The sequence below is a fragment of the Brassica napus genome, chromosome C3 (assembly GCF_020379485.1).
Source record: "Brassica napus cultivar Da-Ae chromosome C3, Da-Ae, whole genome shotgun sequence".
NCBI classification, from domain to species: Eukaryota; Viridiplantae; Streptophyta; class Magnoliopsida; order Brassicales; family Brassicaceae; genus Brassica; species Brassica napus.
Window position 1 is genome coordinate 43,809,215 of NC_063446.1, and position 22,880 is coordinate 43,832,094.

Consider the following 22,880-nt stretch of genomic DNA (forward strand, 5'->3'; position numbering starts at 1 on the left):
GACAAGAAATAAAAGATACACTTGGAATACAGAATGAAGGAGGAATGGGAACATATCTAGGCATCCCCGAAGACATAAGCAGATCTAAATGTAAACGTTTTGCATTCCTGAAGGATAAGTTGATGCATAGAGTAAATGGATGGACAGGTTGATGGCTCTCAAAAGGTGGAAAGGAAGTGCTGATTAAATCCATTCTGCTCGCTCTTCCAACATACGTCATGTCGACTTTCCTGCTCCCATTGGAGATATGTGAAAATCTAGCCAGTGCCATCGCTCAGTTCTGGTGGAGCTCGAACCCACCAAAAAGAGGAATACACTGGGCGAAATGGGAAAAAGTCTGCCTACCCAGAGAGGAGGGTGGGATTGGATTCCGTATGATCCATGAGTTTAATCTGGCGCTATTTGCAAAACAACTATGGAGACTAGTACAATTTCCTGATTCTCTGGTGGCCCGAGTCTTAAGGGGAAGATATTATAGATTGAGTTCTCCACTAAGAGTAAACACTGCTAGCAGCCCATCCTATGTGTGGACTAGCATTTCTGCTGCAAGGGAATTGCTATTACTGGAAATTAGACAGAAGATACATTATGGCTATGAAGTCAAGGTATGTGAGGATCCATGGATTCCAACAAACCCTGCGAGATCAGCTGCCCCCATAGCACCAGTGATGCATCCTAATATGAGAGTAAGCGATCTCATTGATTAGGGATCGAAGGATTGGGATGTTGGACTATTGGAGAACTATGTTCATCTTGAGGATATACCACTCATAAGGAATTTGGCCATAAGCTCAACTCATCGTCGTGATACTTTCTGCTGGAACTTTACAAGGAATGTCCAATACAGGGTCAAATCTGGATATTGGGTGGCTCAGAATTTATTAAAGACAACGGAGGAAAAGGAAGTTTTGGAGCCAAGTATTACAAAGATCCAAGCTTTTGCGTGGAACTTAAAGGCGCCTACGAAGATATGTCATCTTATATGGCAGTTGATAACTGGTCATGTGGCAGTAACGAGGAATTTAGTAAGACGCAACATGAGGTGTGACAATTATTGCCCAAGATGTGGAGAAGTGGAGGAGACTGTAACACATGCCATTTTTGAATGCCCACCAGCTCTCCAAGTTTGGTCTTTATCATCTACTCAACAAGCCCAAATATTTTTCCGGTATCAAGCGTCTACACAAATATGGATTATCTATTATGGAGGAAAAACAGTATTATTGATCCAGAGCAAGATAGAGATCATTATCCCTGGATAATATGGTACATTTGGAAGGCTATGAATGAAAAACTTTTCAGGGGAATAGATAGAGATCCTTTGGAGTTAGTTCGACATGCAGAAAGTGAATGTCAAGCCTGGTTTGATGCCAATGAAGTGGTACAATCAGTGGCACATGACAATATAAATGAGGAACCCCAAGTCATAAGCTTGGGAAATATATGCTTGTTAGATGGATCTTGGACATCTTCTGCTAACTTTAGTGGATGCGGATGGGCATGGATGGATAGTTCTGGGAACATTCAACTTATGGGGACAAGAAACCTTCCTCGACGCGAATCAGCTTTGCATTCGGAAGTAAAAGCACTGCGATGGGCGATGGAGAATATGTTGCAACATTCAACCTGCCAGAGCTTTGAAACAGATTGTAAGGAACTGATTGCAATGGTAAAAGACCTTCAGGCGTGGCCAAGCTTTGCGACGGAATTGGAGAGGATAGAGACGCTACAGATATGCTTCCCGGATTTCAACATCACTCACGTTCCACGGGCATGCGATCAGACTGCTGATTTTTTAGCTAAGACTGCTAGATCCTTCCATAGGGAGTTACATTTTATTGGTTGTTCTATTCCGGTTTGGTTACCTAGACCACCTCAAATTTGAGTAATAGAATGGCATTTTGACGTAAAAAAAAAAGACTTTTCAATACTCATATACGGATATAAATATTTTTAAAATAATCAAATTATAGTTAACTGATATATCGTTTCCACCCGTGGATTAATTTTTAAATTTTAAAATTTATATGTATGAAAACTAAATAGAATATTGTACTGAATTAAATTATTTTGTTATCTCAATCAAATATGTGATTTAATGTATAACAATTCAGATTAATTCAGTTTTTTCTTTTTGGTATATCCCCTTATTATTAATCAAGAAGTAACCTTTAATTAGTAAACTATTTACATGTATGTCATTTTGACGATGTGCCGCCTTCTCATGCATCTTCAGCCATGTATTATAAATCTCCTTTAAAAACTAGACTAATTATGATAACTGCCACTGCCACTCGGAGTCCCAGATGTATAGTGAACATCTTAGAATTACATGCATAAATTAAATGGTCGAGCATGAGAACTATAAGAAAATTGTAATTTGCTTCGATATATAAACATGATAAAATTACTACGGATCCACCTCTGTCTAACTTTTAAAGATGCATGCTTCAGTATATTACATCTCACTGTGTACACAATATATTAAGTTTAAACAATTTTTTTCCGGGGAAAACATTATATTGTGTTGCATGTTATAGTCCGTTTGGCCAACTTTTTAAATTTGATTATTACAGCAAATAATAGAATGTATTTCAAAGAAATGCATGATGCTATTTCCTACAATTATGTATATTATTGTCGTGTGTGCCATTATGATTGAATTTTAGCGCTATAAAAAACATACCTAGAAAATGAATCCGTTATTTCGATATTCAATCACGCTAAGCTTGTCTGACAAGTTCAATCTTGCAAAATATTGCGTAGTTAGTGCAAGATTGAAGCAAATTTAATAGCGTGATGGGTTTTTGGTAGGGGTGGGCAAAAAAACAAACCGAACCGAGTCAAACTGAACCAATCGAAACCGATCCAAACCAAACCAAAGTGTACTATCAAATAGTTGGGTTTAATATTTTTTCAACCCGAACCAACCAAACCAAAACTGATCCGAACTGAACTAAACCAAACCGAGAAATTAATATTTTTTGTTATTATTTGAATTAAACATATTAACAATTTACAATATACTAAAATACTAAGAAAAAAGTCACTATTAACTTTATTAACGATGTTGGATTTTTTTAATTTTCTATTTACTTTAGTCAATTTTGGTTTGATTGTGCTCTTACAAATAAAAATTTGTGGGGTTTTAAGGTTTTTATTTCAGTTTTATATTGTATTTAATTACTTTACATAGTTTATTGTTAAGATGCATTATTAACTATGTTTTTTTTTAGTTTTTTTTTTACTTTAGTTTACTTTAATTTGATTGTGTAAACTTTATGTTTTTTCTAAAGGTTTTTGTTTCAATTTTATATTAGATTTAGTTTACAAAGTTTATTTTTCATAGTCACCAACGTGATGATTTCATGATCATGTTTTAAAACATGATTTTTCTTAAAAGAGCTAAACTAGGGGAATCCGATTAAACCAAACCGAAACAAAAACAAAACCGAAACACAAATCAAACCGAAAACAAACCAAACTGAAATCGATTCAAACCAAATTAATTATGTTTTACTTCAGTTAAAAATATTCTAGAACCGAATTAACCAAACCGAACCAAACCCAAACCGAACCGATAAAATAACCAAAGTGCTAACCCCTACTTTTTGGATCTAATTCGTTTCGAATAGGCTAAATATGGTATAAAAAGATTGATCACTAATTATAATATATTTTTTCCGTTTTTGCCATGAGCACTTATTGACTCATCTGCATCATTGATTTACTATATATATAGCTCTGATCTCTTTCGATTAAATCATTCAGCTTTTAACGTTTGCAAATTCTAAAGTTAAAAATGGCCGGTCTTGATTTTGTTTAAAGTGTGTTTAGGTAGATGCTGATATCCTTTGTTATTCCTCGTAATAGGATTGAAAACGATGAGTTTTGAAGACACTAAACAGCCTATGTGTTGTCAAAATATTTGTTGCTTAGTTGATTAATCTTATAAACGTCCACTTCATTATGTACGATATGGTTTGTTATGTAAATTTAGTTTTATTTAATTTATGTTATCCTTAATTCGTATTTAACATATAGACTTTTTATGTGCACTGGTATTTTTCATGTAAAATATTAATTATATATCAATAGAAATATCCTAAAATCTGAAGTATTTAATTTAATTCTCTCCCCGCGCAAGGCGCAGATCAGATCCTAGTTTGGTTGTATTTGAACTGAATCATAATTTATTTTGGTTTTCAATATATTACAATCATATTATTTTTAGCTATATTTACTTATTTAGTTCGATTTGATAAAAAAAAAAAGAGCTATATTAATAGTTCGATCATCCTATTAGTTTGCGAGGATGGTGGGAGAGCTGATGGAGGTTTCAGATCAAGGGAAGTCTAGGTGGTGATGATGGTGTGCTGCTTTTTTCCCCATTCGTCAAGAAGAGAATTGTAATGAAGATTACTAGGCATAAGAGACGTATCATGATCATCATTTGCATGTCTGGATTCTTCAAGTTCTTCAGTATTGTTTTATTGTGAAGCTTTTGGTGTCTCCTCTTTTGCCCTTTTGTACATTAGAGCCAAGTGTCTCCATAGACCAAAACTAATGTCCGCTCAATTTCATTTTTTGGAAAAATAGATAATATTATATGATTTATATTTCACAAAAAATATCTAATGAACGGTTATTCTTCTGGTTTTACTTTTCGTTAATTGAAGACCACATAAAAAATTCGTTTTGAGTTTTACGAAAGAGCGTCTTTTTACATGAATCCCCTTATTATTAATTTTTTTTTTTTTTTTAAACTAACTTTTATTTAGTGATTTATTTACAAATATGTCATTTTGGCTGCGGTGGCATCACCACGTATCTTCTTAGCTTTCAAATTTAATAGACCAACACTTACTAAACAAATTACAATATATGGCATCAGTATTTATATAATACTAGGGTCGCCTACGGGCGGGATATTAGTTAATTTGATATTCACTAAATGTTCGAGTTGAAATTTGTTTTAAGATTCAAAAATTTGGTTATCTGTTATGTGTTACTTATTAGTATGCGGTGGTATAGTTGTTTTTCGATTATTCTTGCTTTAGTATTGTATCAAATTAACTAATTGTCCAACTCATAATTATAGATGTACAAATGTGGATTTGTGATAAAGTTTGATGACAATACTGTTTTTTCTTTTTAATTATTATTCATAGTGGAGTGTGCATGTGTCAGAAAGAGGCATATAACAACTTTTATGTTTTTGCGTATGGATTTTAAATATATATTATTTTGTATAATGCATACTTGCTCTATAACATTTGCTTGTAAACTAAAAAAACTGTTTTCTATATTTTTAAAAGAGAAAATATTTAGTCTATAATATAACATGGACATATGAATTGACTATATATAGAAGTTGGGTGTTATTTTAAAATGACATATGTATAGAGGTTTTTCAACCATTAATTCACTGGCACAAAACATTTATAACTGTAAATATCTTCTTTTAAAAGCAAAACTAATAAAAACGTGTACAACAAATTAATGTATTTTGATATATATTATATGCATCAAGTTATAAAGGTTGGAAACATTGCAAAACTGTTTGGAGCAAAGTTTTTAACTTCACGATCTTCATCTTGACGTCAGTTCAGTGTTGGCCCTGGCCACAAGCAGAAGAAGCATGGGTTTCCAGCCGACACGATAATAAGTATTTTCGTGACCATATATTTATAAAAAGTGACTTCAGCCTAATGGTTCTAAGAGAAATTACCGGTGCTAGAGGTACTGGGTTCGATTACCCCTGACTGGATTCATTTATTTTGGTTCCAAATATAAAATGGGACACGTGTCACTCCCATAACGCACGACTTGATGACGTGGCTTCACGGGAGAGAGGCGAACATTTCTTTATATATATAGATAGATATATATTGTTATTAATAAAATAACTACACATATTTCTTTTAGAATAGTTAAGTTCTGACTATTAGAGTAGTAGGAAAACCACTATACTTAAAGGGGCATAAGAGCTGGATCAGGTCCCAAGAGACCTCCGATCCTGGCCAACCCTTACCAAAAAAGTGGCACGTCCATGGAAAAATAAATGGGTATGAGACATAAAGCAGGAATGGGCCTGCACAAGCCTGAGTATGCTGTCAAAACTACCTAAACCCCGGTGCAGCCTAAGGCGCATCGGGGTCCCTATAGTACCACATGTGAAAAGTACATGTATTAAAACAATACGTGCTACACAATACAGGGAACACAGGGTATAATTGCAAAAGTACTTTGAAATAGAGGGAGCAAAAATGCAAAATTCCAGGAGCACTTTAAAATCCCTGCTAGTGGCTTGATCCACTACACCAGGTAGATCCACACCGGCACCCCCTATGTCTGATAGTGGCTTCCTGCAGAAGAAGCATGCAGCATAGGAAATCGATAGTGGCCAGCTTCCGAGCGGCAGAATGTGAGATCCGAACAGGTACCGGTAGTAGTCTTGCCAAGGAAGGGGGAGTACGGTCCATGACAAACCAAACATTTCGGGTTCCCACGGGAACTCCGGGTCCAAATACGATCTTATGATCCGAAAAGGGAAACCTCCGGGTTCCCAAGATGACTTTCGGGTCCTTACGTGACCTCTGGGTTCCAAATACGATCTCAGGATCTAAAGAAAAACCTCCGGATTCCAAATATGATCCCATGATCTAAAAAGAACCTCCGGCTTCCAAACACGATCTCAGGATCCAAAAGGAAAACCTCTGGATTCCCATGTAACCTCCGGGTTCTAAATGCGATCTCATGATCTAGAGAAGAACCCCCGGGTTCCCAAAAACAACCTCCGGGTCCTTATGTGGCCTCCGGGTTCCAAGTCCATGTTTTAGAAAGCTTAAACCTCTGGGTTCAAAGTTAAACCTTGCAGGTTCCATCTAAAATCTCTGGGTCCACCTCGTAAACCTGAGAGTAACCTGCGGTTCCTGAAAAAAGGGCCTATCATCTTTTCAAAACAAGATCACGAGCAACCTATCTACGAAGGGTAGAATGTGACTCATCCCTGCAGCAAAGGAATCCTGACGCAAAGGCTCAACTTAGCAAACAACTAAGAAGTCTAATATGTTAGAAGTAAATCAAGATAATCTGAGAAAACCAAAGTGCAAAAACCAAAGTACATTCAAAAGAGAAGGAGCCATGAAGGGCCATTATTCCATGACAAAGAGTTTTCGTTCAAAGCAAAGAAAGCAGAATATTAAAAATAGATTACGGTCTGGGCCCGGTCACAGAAGGCGGAGACGTTGTAAATCGAAAGTCCCCCAGCGGGCCCCCTCCTCCGACCACGAGTAAATATCAACGATATTCCCCGTCAGGGTTCTAGTGGTCGGTATTCTTCTCCAACCATTCCTTCATGAGCCCCCATCGAGTCGATACTCGGGTTCTCTGAATGGAAAGCTCCTTCTGGATCATCGAGTCTCGTATCTGATCCCGGAGTAGGGGAATTTCGTCATGCAACCGACGGAGATTACTTCCCATAGAACGTTGACGAGGACCAACTGCTATGTTACCGCGAGAACCAGTGGAGAGAGCTGTTGACAAAGAGGACGAGCTATGCGCTGGACAATCGATCCTGGGTATGAAGGAGAGTGAAGATACCTCCTCCAAGTCTTAGCCTTATGATAATCATCGTGCACAGCAGATATCGACAAACAAAGGGCACTTCCTATAAATAAATAAAAAGGAGGAGTTCAGAATGAAGATCAAGAGAATAAAAAGAGCAAGTGATCTCACCCCAAATCCGGCTATGGCGTAAGGTCTCCTGACTCGTCAAAAACGACACCCACTGGAATCGCTAGGGATTCCCATCGCAAGCTTCACCAATGCTTCTCCGACAAAAGAAACAGGGCGAGACACATCTAGAAAGAAAGAAGAAAACTTCATGATTCAACACCAAAATCGGACATTATTCTAAGAAATGATCATCGAAGCAACTTACCAACCGAACGCCAAAACAAGGGGTAGCCACAGGCTCCGTTCATCTTCATGATCACATATCTTCTGTCCCATAGGTCTCCAAAGGGATAGACACCTCCAGCTCCCTGATATTAGGAGTTTTCAAGGCTCCTAAGAAAAATGTTGTAGTATAAATGATTGTCGAACCAATTCCAAGGGATTTCAAGCACTAAGAATGCAAGTACTTACTTAATCTAAGTGCAACCGATGATTTTAAAGGTTTTCTAAACTAATGATTATTACTAATGCAGTTTCAGAATAATAAAAACGGTTAATGAGTTGACTTTCTTAACTAAGGAAATGAGAACTCATGGGCATAGGAATTAGACCTTGGGTGATCAAGTTTCAAACTAAGGATGGCAAACGAACAATCAAACTATCAACCTTAAGCTTAGACACGATTCTAAACAAACTCTATGTCTAGATGAATGTTCATTTACTAACACATTTCAAACAACAAATGTCTTCGGTTGAATAATATGGAAGCAATCATTACTAACAGATCTAAGGCTATCTTAGCATTTCTAACAACAAATGTCTTTGGCAAAATATGCTAAAAGCTTAGAAGAGTTGTTTCAGGCATTTCATCGAACACCTTTTGGGTGGGAAATGCCTAAAGATCAACTTTTGAGAAGCTAACTCAGAAGATGCATTATGATTACTCTACTAGCAAGGTTTTGGAATGATCTACTCTAAAACATCCTAGCTCTAACCTAATCACCCTTAATCTTCCTAACCCATGAATTCAAATGGTGATTACTCACTACTCTTCATGATTCCTCTTAAACCCATTTTGGATTTCAGATTAATCATACAGAGGGATACAACAACGAATTGGAAACACAGAATTGCAATAACTAGATGAACAAAGATGATTCAAGAGATGAACTTTCCAAAGGTTTTTTCTTAGAACAAAGATAATCTGTCTGGTGGCTGCCAAGAGTACTTAAAACATAGGTTTTCAGAAGTAAAAACGTGCATAATAAAATGACCAAAAGGCCCTTGAGTAGAAATGAATTCGAGTAATCAGACGTCGTGCAGCGACCTCCAGTAGTCGCTCCGAGAGGTCGCTCCAGGCTTCGGGAGCGACCTGGAGGGGTCGCTACGAGACGTCTCTCTGGGTCGCTCTTCGCGAGCGACCTCGCTGCGTCGCTCCGGTCACGTCGCTCCAAGTGATGGAGACGTGAGCGACCTCGCTGCGTCGCTCCGGTCAATTCGCTCCGGGTGATGGAGACGCGAGCGACCTCACTGCGTCGCTCCGGTCAAGTCACAGCGACTTCACGGTGTCGCTCCGGTGAGGTCGCTCCCATGCACTGCTCGTCCAATGATCACCTTTTTCACCTCTTTTGAGCTCCAAATGTACCCAAATGTCTCCAAGAACTCCATGTGGTACTCCAATACCTGATAAGGACTCATGTATGCAAAATGCAACCTAAACATGGCTAAATCCTAGTCTATATGATCAAAATGCACATGGGTGAATGGATAAGACAATGAAAATATGCAAGATATCAACTCCCCCAAACTTGTTCTTTTACTTGTCCACAAGTGAACTTTCTAGAACTCATAGGGAGAGAGGTTTGAAGGTGGGAGCTCATAGCCAAAAGAAACACAACTAGCACTCGATTCAACATCTAATCTAACATGAGCACACTCTCTTATTACACTCTAGCTTCTCTAGGCCTATCTCAACTCTTTTTGCCCTTATACTCATCATCAAGCATCCACACATTCAAATCAACCAACTCTCACATTCATTAAGCATAAAACATCAAGTGAATTCTTGCAAATGGTCAATTGGTCCAAATCATTTGGTTGAGTAAGGGAAGGCTTTTATTCAAGTGGGTCAAGAGGTTCGAAATCCATGATCTTTTAAAGTGGTTTACTCTCGAAACGAGTAGCCTTGACATTGCACATAATATATCTAAGAAAGGGACCAACTCATGCATACAATGCTCAATCTCCATTGTTCTACCCTTTTCCCAAATATACAAGTTACACAATCACTTCATAATGTCGAACCCAACTCCCATCTCTCACCAAAAGACCCCAAGAACACTTTGCACATAAAACTCTTTTTCTTTGAAATCTATAAAGGATTTTCTTAACTTCTAAACAAATCTTAGCTCTAAACAACTTTGCTAGCCCCCTTTTCTTTTTTTTTTTTTTTTTTTTTTTTTTTGTTTTTGTTTGGGGGCCAAGACTTTTCACAAATCGAGCTAGAAGTTTCTCTACTTATCCCATAAAGACTAGTCAATTAAACACAAGAGTTCACTCTTTTCCTTCAACTTTCTCATACTCCCAAATCGAACTTCACAACACTCACCCCCATCCTATGGCTAGACAATAATGTGCCTAATCTAGCAAGAATGAAGATCAAGCATTGTCGTTCCCGATACTCTCAACATTATGTGCATGTAAGACTTTCCGAAAAAGGCCTCACTCATCAATCAATGAAGGCTTAAACAGAGGAAGGGATTTTGGGGAGAGGTCTACCACTAGAGGTTGTCAAAAAGATTGGCATAAAGGATGTGACAACTCAAGTGTGTATATCCATGATTCAGTACACAAGGGACCATGAGCAAGATGCATTAAGTTCGTTCAGTTCAAATAAGGTTGTAGTTGGCTTCAAAGACTGAGTTTCAGCAATCAACAAGTTTCAGGAAGAGTTTTCAAGGCTCGAAGCATACAAGTCCTTTTGAGAGGTGCATAAGCTACTCAGGTGCAAAGTAGTGTTCTTTACAAGGCATTTAAAATCATTGCTCCCAATGCAAGTGAATGCAACCTATATGCTCTAGACTCTCCTAGAAATGCAAATGATGCAAACTAAATGATTTTTTTTTATATGCAAATAGATATACAATGCATGACTCAATGAAACAACATCAAAGCAAACATGATCAAATACTTGGTACCTCCCCCAAACTTAAATGACACAGTCTCTGTGTTGTCAAGGAGAGGGAGATACCCAAAAAGAGAAAACTAATATGCAAAAACGAAATGGTATATACAGGGGAAAGTAGAGAAATACCTTCAAGGATAGTAAGTGGGGGCAGATGCCCCAGCATCATCATCGTCCGGTGGAAACGTGGCGTAGTAACCTCCATGTCCTGAGCTGTAGTCTCCATACCATTGTTGGCTCTGAACTTCTTCAATCTCAGCTTCACTTTCTGAAGAGGCTAGGGATGGAGACTTGTTTCCAGAGGCGGAAGGCTGAGTGGGTGGGTTCCTCCGTTGTCGCTGGAGCTGTCTATCAGTGAGTGGGAAACCAAGATCAGTGGGGTGAGGTGGGGGCTGGGGGACTGATGTGTTCGCGAAGGCGAAGTCCGCTGAGCTACATCCAGCTATTCCTCCTCTGGTCAAGACATCGGCCACTTTCTTCATGAACTTGGCTGAAGTCTTTGCTTGCTTCTTCACCGTCTTGCTCAGCGCCTTGCACTTGTCCTTCAGCTTTTCGATCGTTCTGTCTTGTGCCTTGTTCCATCGCTGAAGTCGGCTAATGTGGTCATGAGCATCACGAAGCGCACCAGGGGGAAGGACTCCATCATGCGGCTTGAAGTAGTAGCGTGGAGGTCCATAGATGGGTACAGATTCTTCCCTAGGAGGTTCTGTGAAGTCGTGTCTCGTCGGAACACTCCTTTTCCTTGGTGCAGCAATGGGACCGAGAGACCCGTGTTCTCCAAGAAAGTCTTCTTGGGATAAGTTGAAGCTGATAGCTCCAGGTCTCTCTAAGCTCGTCAGCCTCTGGTTTGGAAGAGCCACTTCGACCGGCTTGCCCTGCAAGTAGTAGTGGTAGACGTAGTCCTTCCCATACATCCCACTGAAATAGGTGGCAATCCTCAAGTAAGTGCCATCGATGAACTTAGGCCCTGCTGCGTCCTTTCCCAAAGGAACATTCAGAAATTGGAGCAGTGGCGTGATCATCCCGCCTATCCCAACCTTTGGTTGCGAATCAGTTGTGTACCATGCCCAGTCTCTGTAGTGCTCGAGACGATTCACGAAGAAACTGACCATCCCGAAGGAAGCATAGATGTCGTTGCTTGGAAGGGGCAACGTTCCAGGTGGGGCATAGGGGCGGATAGCCGGGCAGAGCAGGCGCATGTCTTCCTCGGTGACACTACCAGCTTGCTTCCGTGGGTAGAATGCATGGACGAGCATCCTATGGAGGTAGCGTACAGACGGGTGCCGTATATGTGAGTTCTTGTCAGCCCCGGTAGAGTGTTTGTTTCCAGTGATTAACTTCCAAAGCTGAGTGGGGAGGTCTTCACACTTGGGAAGGGAGTAGTCTGCCAAGTCTTGGAAACCCATGACTCTCCCAATGTCTTTGAAGTTAATGTTGTACTCTCTCCCATTGACCCTGAACTTTATTTTGCCCCATCCTTGCCTCACGTGCGGATTGTCATGGTAAGTGACCTCAAGGGAAGACAAGAACTGACAGGAGACATCCTGGTAGGTGGGGTAGGCCATGGTGAGGAGTTTGGGCATCTTCAGGTGCCCCAGCATTGCCTCAATATCAGAATAGAGACCCACCTCCTTCAGCAAATCAAGGTCAGCGAATCTGGTCGGAGTCCAAGTTACTCCATTCAACAAATGGTGATACAGCTCTTCCTCAGATGGAGTTTTCGCCCTGTCTCTATCCTCAGCAACCTCTTTCCCTTTGGACATCTTGGCCCTCTTTGTAGGAGCCTGCTCATCTGCACTTTCATCGCCACTCTCTTCATCTGTGGCAACTGCTATACTCTTCCCTGCCCTCTTCTCTTGCTCCTTTGCCTTCTTTGCAGCCACGGTTTTCTGTCGAGAAGTCTTTTGTGTCCCAGAACCAGCTCGTTCCGAGGCTAAAGCCTTTCCTCTCAACGAAGACTCTTGACTTTCAGGTTCCTGCCTCTCAGCATCCGACTTTCCCTTTGTTTTCTTAACCATTGTACCTGAGAAATACAAAACTTGGAAAGGGATAAGTCGATTGACTTTGCAAATGTAAACTTCAAGAAGGAACGTAAAAAAAACCACAATTCTCAATCTTTTCATCATGTGAAAATTACAAGACAAGTAAAATTCAATAATCAAAGTATTCTAGAATGAGAGGGTTCTCTAATCAAACCTTTCAACACCTTAACATACTAACTCACCCACTAACACACTCAAATAGGATCAATTTCGAAAAGCCCCAAATCCATGAACCCTAATTTTGCCAAAGTTCAAATTAAGCTCAGTTCCACCTTCAATTCAACAACCCAACTTGATATATAAGCTTTCCCTAGTCTATTTCACCACAATCAAGCAAGAAAATGACCAAATTTCGATTTTCAAATTCTAGGGTTCATGGACCTACGAATTTGAATTTAAAAACACAATACCTTGCTTTGGATGGAAGGAAATGGGGAATGGGTGGTGAGGAATAGACTGTTGGGGCGAAAGCTTAGATTTAGAAACAAGAACTAGGAGATTTGGGTGAGAATTGAGAAAGTTAGGAGATTTTTGGTGTGGGTTTGTTTGAGAGAGTATGAGTGTTTGTGAGAGGAAAGGAGAGTGAAAGAGATGAAGGTCGTGGGTATGGGTAGTTCTAGGGTCGTCCGGTTAGGTTTAGGGCTGGTTAACTCGAATTAAACCGGACAAAATCGAAGAGGGACTTACCTGGACCGGCTCGGGAGCGACCTGGAGTGGTCGCTCTGATGGGTCGCTCTGTGTCGCAGTAAACATGAGCGACCTCACGTGGTCGCTGCGTCACGTCGCTCCCAGCGACAGAAAACGCGAGCGACCTCACGTGGTCGCTGCGGGACGTCGCTCCGAGAGCGATTCTGGAGCCTCGGAGACATAAAACGCGAGCGACTTAGCCGAGTCGCTCTGATCACGTCGCTCCCAGCGACAGAAAACGCGAGCGACCTCACGTGGTCGCTGCGAGACGTCGCTCCCAGAGCGACTCTCGAGCTCCGGACACCGAATGTGCGAGCGACTTAGCCGAGTCGCTCTGATCACGTCGCTCCCAGCTGGAGCGACCTCGTGGCGTCGCTGCGGAACCTCACTCCCACGCTCGAGTCCTTGCCTTGACCGGATCGATGAACCACCTGAACAATACTTCAACACTTTCCCCTTTTTTTTTTTTTATGAAATATGATGAAAATGAAAATACCAATGCAATATGTACAAGGATACGCATGGGACTTCCTCCCAAGTGAGCTTGTTTTAAGTCTCTAGCTTGACTTTGCCTCCTTTTGGACTAGGCTGGGGTAGGATCAGACAGTGGAGTTGAAACTCCATCTTCCTCAGGTGCATCAGCCATGTAGAGCTTAACCCTTTGCCCATTGACTGTGAAGTCTCTTCCATCAGTACTCCACAAAACTATTGCTCCATATGGCTTAACCTCTTTGACCTTGAAAGGGCCGGACCACCTTGACTTAAGCTTTCCTGGAAACAACTTCAGTCTTGAGTTGTGGAGAAGAACTTGATCTCCTTCTTTAAACTCTCTCTTTAGGATATTCTTGTCATGGAAAGATTTAGTCTTCTCCTTGTAGATCCTTGAGTTTTCGAAGGCATCCATTCTTATCTCATCAAGCTCATGTAGCTGAAAAAGCTTTTCTCCTTGGCACTCTTGATGTCAAAGTTCAGCAACTTTACTGCCCAAAGTGCCTTGTACTCAAGCTCCACTGGTAGATGGCAAGCTTTCCCGTACAATAGGTTGAAAGGTGTGGTCCCCAGAGGTGTCTTGTAAGCTGTCCTGTAAGCCCAAAGCGCATCATCAAGCTTAACTGACCAATCCTTCCTTGTAATCCCCACAATCTTCTCCAGAATGGACTTGATCTCTCTGTTAGAAATTTCAACTTGACCGCTTGTTTGAGGATGGTAAGGAGTTGCAACCTTGTGCTTAACACCGTTCTTCCTGAGAAGTCCCTCAAGCAGTTTGTTGATGAAATGAGACCCTCCATCACTGATTACAACTCTTGGAACTCCGAACCTTGGAAAGATGGTGCTCTTGAACATCTTGATTACCACTCTTGCATCATTGGTGGGACTTGCAATAGCTTCCACCCATTTTGAGACATAATCAACAGCTACCAGGATGTACTTGTTGCCATGTGATGATGGAAATGGCCCCATGAAGTCAATACCCCACACATCAAACACTTCAACTTCAAGGATTGGATTCTGAGGCATCTCATTCCTCTTGGTGATGTTTCCCCTCCTTTGGCATGAATCACACCTTGAAACAAAGTCTTGTGTGTCCTTGAACATGTGTGGCCACCAGAATCCAGCTTGTAACACCTTAGCAACAGTCTTGAAGGTAGCAAAGTGGCCTCCATAAGATGATCCATGACACTGTGTAAGGATCCCATCAATCTCCTCATTAGCAACCACTCTCCTATAAAGTTGATCTTTGCAGAGAATGTAGAGGTAGGGCTCATCCCAGTAGTATCTCTTCACATCCTTGTAGAACTTCTTCTTGGCATAACCCACAAGATTCAAAGGCTCTTTTCCTGTGGCTAGGTAATTCACCAAATCAGCATACCAAGGTTCTTTCTCTTCTGTTGCCTTGACTTCTTCAAGCTTCCTTCCAGTCTCACAAACTGCTATCACTGCTCCAATAGCCATGATCTGTTCCTCAGGGAGTCCTTCGTCAATGGGAATGCCACACTCCACTCTCAGCCTGGACAAGTGATCAGCTACACCATTCTCAACTCCTGGCTTGTCCTTGATCTCTAAATCAAACTCTTGCAGCAAAAGAATCCATCTCAAGAGCCTGGGCTTTGCATCCTTCTTCGCCAAAAGGTGTCTCAACGCAGCATGATCTGTGTAGACAATGACTTTAGATCCCACCAAGTAGCTTCTGAACTTCTCAAAGGCAAAGACAATGGCTAGCATCTCCTTCTCTGTTGTGGCATATCTCATCTGAGCATCATTCAGGGTTTGGCTCGCGTAGTAGATCACATGGGTCTTGCCATCTTTCTTCTGCCCCAAAACAGCTCCCACAGCATAATCACTAGCATCACACATGATCTCAAAGGGGAGATCCCAATTAGGTGGCTGGACAATTGGAGCACTGATGAGTTCACCTTTCAGCTTCTTGAAGGCTTCTAGACACTCCACATCAAAGCTGAAGGTGGCTTCTTTGCACAGCAGCCTGGTCAATGGTCTAGTGATCATGGAGAAGTCCTTTATGAATCTCCTGTAAAACCCAGCATGACCAAGAAAACTTCGGATGTCTTTCACTGTCTTTGGTGGGGGCAAACCAACCATAACATCGATTTTGGCCTTATCCACCTCAATCCCCTTCTCTGAAATCTTGTGCCCCAGCACAATCCCTTCTTTGACCATGAAGTGACACTTCTCCCAGTTCAGCACAAGGTTGGTGTCTTCACATCTCTGTAGGACCCTGCATAAATTTGACAAACAAGCAGAAAACGAAGATCCATAGACAGAGAAATCATCCATGAACACCTCCACAACATCCTCAATCAGATCAGAAAAGATCGACATCATGCACCTTTGAAAGGTGGCTGGAGCATTACATAGACCAAATGGCATTCTTCGATATGCGAAGGTACCATAAGGACATGTGAATGTTGTTTTCTCCTGATCATTGGGATGTATGGGGATCTGGAAGAATCCTGAATATCCATCAAGAAAACAATAGAATGGATGATTTGCAAGTCTCTCAAGCATCTGATCAATAAATGGAAGTGGAAAATGATCTTTTCTAGATGCAGAGTTCAGTTTGCGATAATCAATACACATCCTATGCCCAGTGACTGTTCTTGTTGGTATCAATTCATCCTTGTCATTTTTAATCACAGTTATACCACCCTTTTTTGGCACAACATGCACAGGAGATACCCATTTAGAATCTGAGATAGGGTAGATAACACCAGCATCTAAGAGTTTAAGAATCTCTTTCTTTACAACATCCTTCAGGTTAGGATTTAACCTTCTTTGATGCTCGATAGAAGTCATTGATTCATCCTCAAGATGTATCCTATGCATACACAAAGAGGGTGATATTCCCTTGATGTCATCAAGTGAGTAACCTATTGCTTTTCTAAATCTTTTAAGTGTTTTCAAAAGTTCAGATAGCTCAGTTTCAGTAAGTTCACTACTCACAATGACTGGATAAGTTCCATTAGGACCAAGAAATGCATACCTTACACCATTGGGGAGAGGTTTAAGCTCCACCTTAGGCGCCTTAAGTTCGCTCCAGTCGTTTTGCTGGGTGTCCCCTTGTTGAATGACCGAGGCTTCCTGATGGACAATTTGAGGCAGCTCCTCATACTGATCCTTACTACCAAATCCTCTGTGTGAATCCAACATCATCCCATAGGCAGCACTCTCCAGGTTCTGAATCACTTCAGCTGGCCTCTCTATCGTCAAAGCATGCTGTAGAGGGTCTTCTATTGACAATTCTTCAAGGAGCTCATCAGCAAGGGCATCCATCTCTTCAATGTAGAAAACTTGCCCTTGAACTGTTGGTTTCTTCATTACCTCCTTGATGTCAAAGTGAAGAACATGCCCTTTACCCAAGTGGAGATCAATCTTGCCCTCTTTCACATTAACAATTGCTCCTGCTGTAGCTAAGAAAGGCCTTCCAAGGATTAAAGGATCTGCAGCTTCCTCACCCATCTCAAGCACCACAAAGTCTGTAGGGATCTCATATTTTCCAACCATAACGGGGAGGTCCTCCAAGATACCCACCGGGTACTTCACTGAACGATCAGCCAATACCAGAGACAGTCTACACTTCTTGTACTGAGTGAAACCAAGCTTCTTAGCAACAGATAAAGGCATCAAGCTGACACTAGCTCCCAAATCGCAGAGACATCTATCAAATACCATAGGTCCAAGAGCACAAGGTAATGTGAAGCATCCTGGATCTTCTAGCTTCTTTGGAACAACAAGCCTCTGGATGATGGCACTGCACTCATGAGTGAGAATCATCATGCCCTCCATCTCCTTCTTCTTTGCAGCTACAACATCTTTCAGGAACTTACTATATTGAGGAATTAGCATGAAAGCATCAATGATGGGCATTGTGACTTGAACTTCACTCATTTGCTTCTCAAATAGAGCTTTGTACTTCTCTAGCAGCTGCCTCTTGAATCTACCAGGGAATGGTAGTTTGGGTTCATAAGGAGGAGGAACAAAAGAATTTTCACTTGCTGGAGCAACAACTTCACCATCTTTCACTGTTTTCTTCTCTTCCCCAACCTTTCCTTTACCTTTCGCTTCCACAATCTTCTCCAAGATTTCATCATTGATTTTCTCATCAACAATCACCACTTCATCATCTATGTTGATGGCAACCCCCTCACCTTGTTTCTCAGCATCCTTGGTGAGAGCTTTCTGAGGTAACTCCTTACCACTCCTGAGGGTGATAGCTTTCATGGTCTCCTTGGGGTTTTGCTCAGATTTTCCAGGTAAAGAACCTTGTTGGCGATTTTGTTGAGTGTTCATGGCAGCAAACTGGTTCTCCAAGGTTCTGAACTTGTTGTTGAGCTCATTGTAGCTTCCATCAATCTTTGCGTGAAGGTTTTTCAACTCATAGCCAACATGCTTCTCACTTCTTGTCTGAGACTCCAAGATTTGTTTTAGTAGGGCATCAGTGCTGCTGACTGGAGGAGTAGAGGTAGAAGTAGTAGGTTGTTGTTGGGCAGGTTGTTGTCCTTTGTTGTTGAAACCGGGAGGAGGGTTTTGTTGAGGCTGATAGCTGCCTTGCTGGTTGTTCCGAGGCTGATAACCACTCTGTTGGTTGTTGGGGTAAGATCTCTGTTGGTAGTTGTTGTACTGAAAGTTTGGCTCTTTCTTGTACCAGCTACCATTGTTGTTGATGAAGCACAGCTCTTCTTGCCCTTCCAAACCATCAACTTCCTGGACAACAGGTGTGGCTTCTTTGTTTGGGTTACCAACAAAGTGCAGCTGCTCTTGGGTGGCCTTATCAGCAATGAGAATGTCAATCTTATCCTGGAGAGCCTTTAACTCCCTCCTCGTCTGCTTGTCATCTGTTCGACTGCCTCTGTCGTGGTCTCCACTGTAGACTGCATCACTCTTTACCATATTGTCAACCAGCTCTTCTGCATCTTCCTCAGTTCTCCCCAAGAAGAACCCATTGCTAGCTGTATCCAGTCTGGCCCTGTACTTAGGAAGAGCACCACGGTAGAATGTGCTCAGCAAGCTCTCCTTAGAGAAGCCATGGTGTGGGCATTGAGCTTGGTAGCCCTTGAATCTCTCCCAGGCTTCACTGAAGCCTTCCAAGCCTTTCTGTTGAAAACTGGAGATCTCATTTCTCAGCTTAGCAGTTCTTGAAGTAGAGAAGAACTTCTCCAAGAAAGCTTTCTTGCAGTCATCCCAAGTGGTGATTGAGTCACTTGGTAGAGACTTCTCCCACTGTCGTGCCTTATCCCCCAGAGAGAAAGGGAATAACTTCAGCTTTAAGGCATCCTCAGACACACCATTGGTTTTTGACAACCCACAGTAGCTGTCGAACCTGTCCAAGTGATCAAATGGGTCCTCTAGAGCCAAGCCATGATACTTGTTGTTCTCGATCACGTTGAGGAGTCCTGATTTGATCTCAAAGTTGTTGGCTGCTACAGCTGGTGCTCGGATTCCCAATCTATGACCATGAATGTTGGGGCGGTCATAAGTGCCAATGGGTCGAGCTGCTCGCTGTTGGTTTTGAGGAACGTTGTTGGCATCATTTTGAGGTATGTCTCCCATATCAGTATCCAATCTCTGCAAGTGAGACTGTTGCTCTTCTTCTCTTCTCTTTCTAGCACACTCTCTCTCTAAAGCTCTGATGTCTGCGGCTCTTGGAACTAGGTTTGATGGACCCCTGCTCCTCAAGTTCATACACCTGTAAATTAAAGGGAGGTGAAGAAGGAGAATCAGTAACTAAAGAAAATTAAAATGACTTAGTCTCAAGCAAATGACTAAATCTCAATGTTCAAATCTACTTAGAATTTGGCAACGGCGCCAATTTGATATTAGGAGTTTTCAAGGCTCCTAAGACAAATGTTGTAGTATAAATGATTGTCGAACCAATTCCAAGGGATTTCAAGCACTGAGAATGCAAGTACTTACTTAATCTAAGTGCAACCGATGATTTTAAAGGTTTTCTAAACTAATGATTATTACTAATGCAGTTTCAGAATAATAAAAACGGTAAATGAGTTGACTTTCTTAACTAAGGAAATGAGAACTCATGGGCATAGGAATTAGACCTTGGGTGATCAAGTTTCGAACTAAGGATGGCAAACGAACAATCAAACTATCAACCTTAAGCTTAGACACGATTCTAAACAAACTCTATGTCTAGATGAATGTTCATTTACTAACACATTTCAAACAACAAATGTCTTCGGTTGAATAATATGGAAGCAATCATTACTAACAGGTCTAAGGCTATCTTAGCATTCTAACAACAAATGTCTTTGGCAAAATATGCTAAAAGCTTAGAAGAGTTGTTTCAGGCATTTCATCGAACACCTTTTGGGTGGGAAATGCCTAAAGATCAACTTTTGAGAAGCTAACTCAGAAGATGCATTATGATTACTCTACTAGCAAGGTTTTGGAATGATCTACTCTAAAACATCCTAGCTCTAACCTAATCACCCTTAATCTTCCTAACCCATGAATTCAAATGGTGATTACTCACTACTCTTCATGATTCCTCTTAAACCCATTTTGGATTTCAGATTAATCATACAGAGGGATACAACAACGAATTGGAAACACAGAATTGCAATAACTAGATGAACAAAGATGATTCAAGAGATGAACTTTCCAAAGGTTTTTTCTTAGAACAAAGATAAACTGTCTGGTGGCTGCCAAGAGTACTTAAAACATAGGTTTTCAGAAGTAAAAACGTGCATAATAAAATGACCAAAAGGCCCTTGAGTAGAAATGAATTCGAGTAATCAGACGTCGCGCAGCGACCTCCAGTAGTTGCTCCGAGAGGTCGCTCCAGGCTTCGGGAGCGACCTGGAGGGGTCACTGCGAGACGTCGCTCTGGGTCGCTCTTCGCGAGCGACCTCGCTGCGTCGCTTCGGTCACGTCGCTCCGAGTGATGGAGACGCGAGCGACCTCGCTGCGTCGCTCCGGTCAAGTCGCTCCGGGTGATGGAGACGCGAGCGACCTCGCTGCGTCGCTCCGGTCAAGTCGCTCTGAAAGGGTGTCACAGCGACTTCACGGTGTCGCTCCGGTGAGGTCGCTCCCATGCACTACTCGTCCAATGATCACCTTTTTCACCTCTTTTGAGCTCCAAATGTACTTAAATGTCTCCAAGAACTCCATGTGGTACTCCAATACCTGATAAGGACTCATGTATGCAAAATGCAACCTAAACATGGCTAAATCCTAGTCTATATGATCAAAATGCACATGGGTGAATGGATAAGACAATGAAAATATGCAAGATATCACTCCCAAACTTACTTCTCCATAAACTGACATCATCCTTCACAGAGCTTAGCTTCCTTGCAGTTATGTTCAGCTTTGATTCAATGTCATTTAGTAATCATGTTCGATGTCTTCTTCTTCTCCGAGTGTTTGAGAATGCTTCCTCAATCATAGCTCCCCTTTTAATACCCATATCAATAATGCCTCTCTCTCGCAACAAATCAGCGTACCAGAAGGAGGTATGCCTACCATTTCCCAATTCTTTCCTATAAAAAGACTTAGCCACATCACTCAATTTCAACGTCTTTCTCCACATCCAAGAACCAACATGCGTTTTTGAGCTCACTTCCTAGAAACTTTTGCCCTTAAAGCAGGTTGAATCTGATCCATTTACCCCACAACGACTAACCTGATAACATTCTCCAAATAAGCTTAAGCCTAAACACCTTATTAACTTCTTTTTGATCTCTTATCCCTAGTCTACCTTCATTTTTAATCATACAGACATCTTTCCACGCTACTTTAGCACTTTTGGTTTTGAGCTCGGGCCATGTCCGTAGAAATGCAGAGCAAATTTGTTCCACCTCCTTTATGCATTTGCTTAGGATACGAAAAAACAGCTGACCAGAAGTTGACAATGCTCATCAAAACTGCTTTGATCAATTGAAGGCGTCCTACATAGGTAAAAAATCTGAACGTCCAAGAACTTATCATGTTTCTGATTTTTTCCAAAAGAGGAAAATAATCTTGCTTTCTCATCGTCTGAGTCATGAGAGGGAGACCCAGATAACGAACATGTAGTTCACCCTCAGCAAACGGGAAGGCTTATCCATCGTTTTGTGGTACTCACAAAGACCCTACACAAAAATCCCTTAACAGTGTGGCGCTAGAAGGAGGGGAGTAATCTAACTACGTGACAATGGCGGTGGATGAGCATAACGAGCTACCCAAAGAGAAGCCGAACTCTAAAGGCAACTCGGCGGTCTACAAAGCCAAGTAACCGAGCTGCATAGGGCTCGAGAAGAGATTATGGAGAATCCCGAGCTCTCTTCAGAAGTCCAAAGCTTGAAAAAGAAGCTAGACGAACATTTCAAGCAACTAGAGAAGAGCGCCGAGAAGTTCAACCAGCTTGAATCAGAGAACCTTACCCTCCGAGATGAAAACCAAGCCCTCAACACGGCTAGTAACAAGAAGCGTCGCTTTCGGAGTCAGATCCGACCCATGCCAACTCTGGAGACACCTAATTCCGGAGGAGACACAACTCGCCCGCTTACGACGTCGAACAGAGACAAAGAAGTGCACGAGAAGGCTAAAGGTACTCAGACCTACGACGTAGAAGACAGCGAATCCGAGTCGGAATCCGACAAGGAAGTTCTCCAAGAGGCTCGACACCATGCAATCCATGGTGGAAAGGCTCCCAGGGGTAGCTCCCCCGATACGGAAAAGCAATCTCGACTCCTACGCCAATACTCCTTTCACGGAGGAGATCACCTTGATTGAGATGCCGAGGAAATTCTCTTTTCCCCGCATAAAGGTGTATG

The 22,880-nt window shown here is 41.6% G+C and overlaps 1 non-coding gene across 1 annotated transcript; it reads left to right on the top strand.

Annotated features, from left to right (window-relative positions):
• The first annotated feature begins 19,129 nt into the window (after window positions 1-19,129).
• On the top strand, window positions 19,130-19,236 carry LOC125584596. The gene has a single exon (XR_007321508.1). It is a non-coding gene; the product is annotated as a small nucleolar RNA R71 (small nucleolar RNA).
• The last annotated feature ends 3,644 nt before the right edge of the window (window positions 19,237-22,880 follow it).